Consider the following 6614-nt stretch of genomic DNA (forward strand, 5'->3'; position numbering starts at 1 on the left):
CTCAGGGTTATATTATGTACTGTAGAATGCCGAGAACAGTGCTTGAATGCCCTCTGGGATTGTCCTATAAGCAAAGTTGTTTCAGCGTTTTCTAACGGTGGTTTCTATTTACTGATGGGGCAACAAATCTATTACATTTGTTTTCCTTTCAGACCTGTTGATTTCACTCTCCGCGACCGCATGGTCACCTTCAGCACCACTCTGTTCTCAGCCTTAAGTCCACTTTCCTATCTAGGCACCTGAGTCGTTCATGAACTGGTCTCTCTTAATACTTATCTTACCAAGCACATATCTCATTCCATTTTCCACACCAAAATTCTTGTAGTTCTTGGAACTTGTGCTTCTCCGAATGTGATCTGAGGTTTGTTTCCCCCCCCTTGGATGTTCACATGGGCTCTATCTTCTGTCTGCAACCTTCACGCCACCTTTTCCTCTAACCTATCATCCCCCATGTACACACACACATTTTTTTTTTTTTGCATGGCTAATGTGTGCTTAGTCTTAAGGTCTCCGAATAGGTGATTTCTTCTCTAGGAAGTCTTCTTTGAACCCCCACGCCTGGGTTAGACACTCCCCTCCCCCATGTAGTTTCCATAGCACGTTGTGCTTATTCTAAGAAAGGTTTTTAAAAGACAGGAAAGTACAGGGATTTCCCTGGTGGTCCAGTGGCTAAGACTCCAAGCTCCCGGTGCAGGGGGCCCTGGTTGGATCCCTCCTCAGGGAACTAGATCCCACATGCCACAGCTAATAGTTTGCATGCCACAACTAAAGATCCTGAGTTGTTGTTTAGTTGCTAAATTGGTCCAACTCTTTTGCTACCCCCATGGACTGCTGCTAGGCCCCTCAGTCCATGGGATTTCCCAGGCAAGAATGGGGTGGGTTGCCATTTCCTTCTCCAGTGGATCTTCCCAACCCCAGGGATCAAACCCGTGTCTCCTGCATTGGCTGGCAGATTCTTTACCACTGAGTGACCAGGAAAGCCCAAGTTAAAAAAAAAAAAGATCCTACAGGTTAAAAAAAAAAAAAGATCCTGCATGTCGCAATGAAGATTCCTGTGTGCTGCAACTAAGACCTGGCACAGCCAAGTAAGTAAAGTTTTAAAAAGACAAGAATGTGCAAAGATTCATCTTCTGGGAATGTGAGGGGCCAAGAATTCAGGGAACCTCTGCTGAATACAGAAATGCTGGGTCAAAAATCAACAATTGAAAAAAAGAAAGGGGGATCACTAGGTGTGAGACAGGAAGAAGGAACTCAAAGGCAAATAGGGTTATTTGACATGAATATAAGCACAAATGGCTAAGGACTGGGGTTGGTACCCACACAAACCTTGGGTTCTAGAAAAGCAGAGATCTGGACTTGAGACTCCTGCCTAAAGCTGACACCCTGAGAAGGATCTTAGGAGAAAAAAGTCTCCCACTATCCAGGACCACACCAAAGAAGTTTGTGATTTGTGTGGGGCCTCTGGATGAATTTTAAAATGTGTGCTATAGAGACTGAAACCACTAGCCTGCCTTTGCCATGATTAGTTGTGAGGTCCCAATATTACCCATGTGTTGAGAGAACCCTGGAGTCCAGAAAGAACATAGAAGCTGATTCCAAAGTGATGAATCCCCCCAATCCTGTCAGAAGCGAATGCAAAACACAATTTTTTTTTCTTGATCTCTGACAGATAAAAAACTCCCATTCGAGATGAGTTTATAATAAGAAATTATAAACTCAACTAGGAAATGAACCACATGAGGGCCTGGATCGGTGATAAACAGGAGAATTAGCTCCTTAAGAACTTGAGGCAGTAGAACAACTTGAAAAAGACTAAAATAGTTATGTTCAACATAATTACAGAGACAGAAGGATAGAACATACCACTATGAAAAAAACAGGGCAGATTTGGAAAAGTACAAATATAATACTTAGAAATAAAATTTTAGTCATTTACATAAAAACCCTCAAGGGTAGAATTCTTTTTTTTTCTTAAGTCAATGGTAATATATCCAGCAAAAATCCAATGAAAATAACTCATTAAAAAGAGGAAAATAAAAGTAACATACAAATTTCACTTGTGAATACTGTTTTATAAATTCTAAATAAAATATTAACACAGAATTCCATAGCACATCAAAAGAATATTACATCACAAATAGATCAAAAACAAAAAACTGAAAGACCATCACTAAGATCTGAAGAGCCATTTGAAAAAATTCATCATCCAAACACAGTTAAACATTTCTGTAGTATGAAAAAAGTAGAGAGTGAAATTCTTCTCCAAAGCCAATATTATGCTTAATGGGAAATGTTAAAATTAGTGCAAGATGAGAATGTCCTCTCACCAGCCCCCTCCACTTTTTTTAGATTTGTCAATTAGAGATGTGTTAGGTTACAAGGACTAGATTCAGTTCAGTTCAGTTCAGTTCAGTCGCTCAGTCGTGTCCCACTCTTTGCGACCCCATGAATCGCAGCACGCCAGGCCTCCCTGTCCATCACCAACTCCCAGAGTCTACTCAAACTCATGTCCATCGAGTCAGTGATGCCATCCAGCCATCTCATCCTCTGTCGTCCCCTTCTCCTCCTGCCTCCAATCCCTCCCAGCATCAGAGTCTTTTCCAATGAGTCAACTCTTCGCATGAGGTGGCCAAAGTACTGGAGTTTCAGCCTCAGCATCATTCCTTCCAAAGAAATCCCAGGGCTGATCTCCTTCAGAATGGACTGGTTGGATCTCCTTGCAGTCCAAGGGACTCTCAAGAGTCTTCTCCAACACCACAGTTCAAAAGCATCCACTCTTCAGCACTCAGCTTTCTTTATACTCCAACTCTCACATCCATACATGACCACAGGAAAAACCATAGCCTTGACTAGACGGACCTTTGTTGGCAAAGTAATGTCTCTGCTTTTGAATATGCTATCTAGGTTGGTCATAACTTTCCTTCCAAGGAGTAAACATCTTTTAATTTCATGGCTGCAGTCACCATCTGCAGTGATCCTGGAGCCCAAAAAAATAAAATCTGACACTGTTTCCACTGTTTCCCCATCTATTTCCCATGAAGTGATGGGACTGGATGCCATGATCTTCGTTTTCTGAATGTTGAGCTTTAAGCCAACTTTTTCACTCTCCTCTTTCACTTTCATCAAGAGGCTTTTGAGTTCCTCTTCACTTTCTGCCATAAGGGTGGTGTCATCTGCATATCTGAGGTTATTGATATTTCTCCCGGCAATCTTGATTCCAGTTTGTGTTTCTTCCAGTCCAGCGTTTCTCATGATGTACTCTGCATATAAGTTAAATAAGCAGGGTGACAATATACAGCCTTGACGTACTCCTTTTCCTATTTGGAACCAGTCTGTTCCATGTCCAGTTCTAACTGTTGCTTCCTGACCTGCATACAGATTTCTCAAGAGGCAGGTCAGGTGGTCTGGTATTCCCATCTCTTTCAGAATTTCCCACAGTTTATTGTGATCCACACAGTCAAAGGCTTTGGCATTGTCAATAAAGCAGAAATAGATGTTTTTCTGGAACTCTCTTGCTTTTTCCATGATCCATCGGGTGTTGGCAATTTGATCTCTGATAGATTACCTGACTATAATTTTATGTGTGTCTAAGACAAGAAATTAAACAAATAGGGCTTTATTTTTCTCAAAGGAGAAGTCTGTATATAGGCTGCTTTTGTTCAATACCTTCCTAGTTTTGGGGCTGGTTGAAGGTTATGCATATTTACTGTTTTGCTATTTATTGCAAAGTTGTCCTCCAAAGAAGTTTCACCAATTTAGACTCTCATAAAAGCATGAGAATGTTTGTGTCTCTGCATCTTTTTCTGCATTGACTATTTTTTGACTTTAATTAGTTTGCCTCTTTTATAGGTAAAAAATATCTCAGTGTCTTGCTGTGCATTTCTTTAATTACAAATGGGGCTAAACAGAACATTATTACTGACCATTTTGTTTGTGAGTAATCAGTAATAACTTCACCTGTTTTTCTGTCGACTTCTTTTGTGTGTATGAAAGTAAATGGATTTTTTTTTTTTAATGATCTTTGGTGCTAAACAGGGCTTCAAATTCCACAGTGAAAGGTGACTTGTGATCAACCCCAGAACAACTGCAGGGCAGCCTCACACTATACTTCACAGTCAGGAATGTTGGAAACAAACGGGGACAGGTTTCCTGTTCACCCCCAGCTGTGGTTATCCCAGTGTATGGAATAATACACGACAGTGGAAGAGACAGGAGGCCAATGCTGGTCCTGCAGGGTTGGATGGACGGAAAGAATAGCTTTTCCCTTGATTTGGTCAGTCTCTTACCATCCTGATTCACCTGTGCATGCAGTTTTGAGAGATAATAACAAATTGGCTTACATTGGTTTTTTCTCTGAAACAGGCTGCTTTGCTGAGACCTCAAAAGTGTCGTTGAACAGGAAAGATGATTTGCATTTGCTTTCCTCAAGGTTTGTGTTGGGACACCACTTCCCATCCCTTCTTGGAATGTTGCTGCCAGCAAGGCCTTTGGAGATCTTTTTACCAACAAAAATGAAACCAAGAGAATTTAGGTCACGTACTCAAGGTCACATTATTGGTTAGTGACAGCGTGCATGTGTACGTATTAAGTCGCCCCAGTTGTGTCCGACTCTTTGCGATGCTACGCACTGTAGCCCTCCAGGCTCTTCAGTCCATGGGATTCTCCAGGCAAGAATACTGGAGTAGGTTGCCATTTTCCTCCTCCAGGGGATCTTCCCAACCCAGGGATCGAACCCGCGTCTCTTATGTCTCCTGCATTGGCAGGAAGGTTCTTTACCACTAGGGCCACCTGGGAAGGCCGCATAATAATAGCTAAAATTTATACTCTGTGTTAGATGTTGCTCTAAACACTTCACATATGATCAGATCAGATCAGTCGCTCAGTCGTGTCCCACTCTTCGCGATCCCATGAATCGCAGCCCGCCAGGCCTCCCTGTCCATCACCAACTCCCGGAGTTCACTGAGACTCACGTCCATCGAGTCAGTGATGCCATCAGCTATCTCATCCTCTGTCGTCCCCTTCTCCTCCCGCCCCCAATCCCTCCCAGCATCAGAGTCTTTTCCAATGAGTCAACTCTTCGCATGAGGTGGCCAAAGTACTGGAGTTTCAGCCTCAGCATCATTCCTTCCAAAGAAATCCCAGGGCTGATCTCCTTCAGAATGGACTGGTTGGATCTCCTTGCAGTCCAAGGGACTCTCAAGAGTCTTCTCCAGCACCACAGTTCAAAAGCGTCAATTCTTTGGCACTCAGCCTTCTTCAAAGTCCAAATCTCACATCCATACATGACCATAGGAAAAACCATAGCCTTGACTAGATGGACCTTTGTTGGCAAAGTAATGTCTCTGCTTTTGAATATGCTATCTAGGTTGGTCATAACTTTCCTTCCAAGGAGTAAGCGTCTTTTAATTTCATGGCTGCAGTCACCATCTGTAGTGATCCTGGAGCCCAGAAAAATAAAATCTGACACTGTTTCCACTGTTTCCCCATCTATTTCCCATGAAGTGATGGGACAGATGCCATGATCTTCGTTTTCTGAATGTTGAGCTTTAAGCCAACTTTTTCACTCTCCTCTTTCACTTTCATCAAGAGGCTTTTGAGTTCCTCTTCACTTTCTGCCATAAGGGTGGTGTCATCTGCATATCTGAGGTTATTGATATTTCTCCCGGCAATCTTGATTCCAGTTTGTGTTTCTTCCAGTCCAGCGTTTCTCATGATGTACTCTGCATATAAGTTAAATAAACAGGGTGACAATATACAGCCTTGAGTACTCCTTTTCCTATTTGGAACCAGTCTGTTGTTCCATGTCCAGTTCTAACTGTTGCTTCCTGACCTGCATACAGATTTCTCAAGAGGCAGGTCAGGTGGTCTGGTATTCCCATCTCTTTCAGAATTTCCCACAGTTTATTGTGATCCACACAGTCAAAGGCTTTGGCATAGTCACTAAAGCAGAAATAGATGTTTTTCTGGAACTTTCTTGCTTTTTCTATGATCTAGCGGATGTTGGCAATTGATAACTTGTTTAATTCTCATAATAACCGTAATAGGTATTGTTGGAAAGCCTTGATGGTTCAGCGATAAAGAATCCAACTGCAACACAGGAGACTCAGGTTTGATTCCTGGGTTGAGAAGATCCCGTGGAGAGGGAAATGGCAATCTACTCCAGTATCCTTGCCTGGGAAATCCCAAGGACAGAGAAGCCTGGTGGGCTCTAGGTATCACAAAAGATTAAGATATGGCTTAGCAACTAAACAACAATAATAGGTATCATTTGCATTCCCATTTCACAGGTAAAGAAACTGAGGCCCAGAGGAGCTAATTAACTTATCCAAGATCACACAGCTAACAAGTGAGTCAAGAAATTTGCTCCAGAATTTTGCCTTCAACTACTTTGCTATGAAGAAGTAAATCCCCTTCAAATGTACAAATACACTGAATTTCCTCAAGAATGGGATTATAGTAGAATGAGATTATAATAGAACATTTTCCCAACCTTTTTTGAAAATACATTCTACCCCAGAATGTGAATACTCTCACATACAAGTACTTTACAGATGAAAGACAGTCACCTTAGAAACAATCCTTATGCTTACTACATGTAATAGACTGTGGTGTAT

The sequence above is a fragment of the Bos grunniens genome, chromosome 26 (genome assembly GCF_055505025.1).
Source record: "Bos grunniens cultivar Pamir isolate PY7600 chromosome 26, Bosgru_T2T1.0, whole genome shotgun sequence".
NCBI classification, from domain to species: Eukaryota; Metazoa; Chordata; class Mammalia; order Artiodactyla; family Bovidae; genus Bos; species Bos grunniens.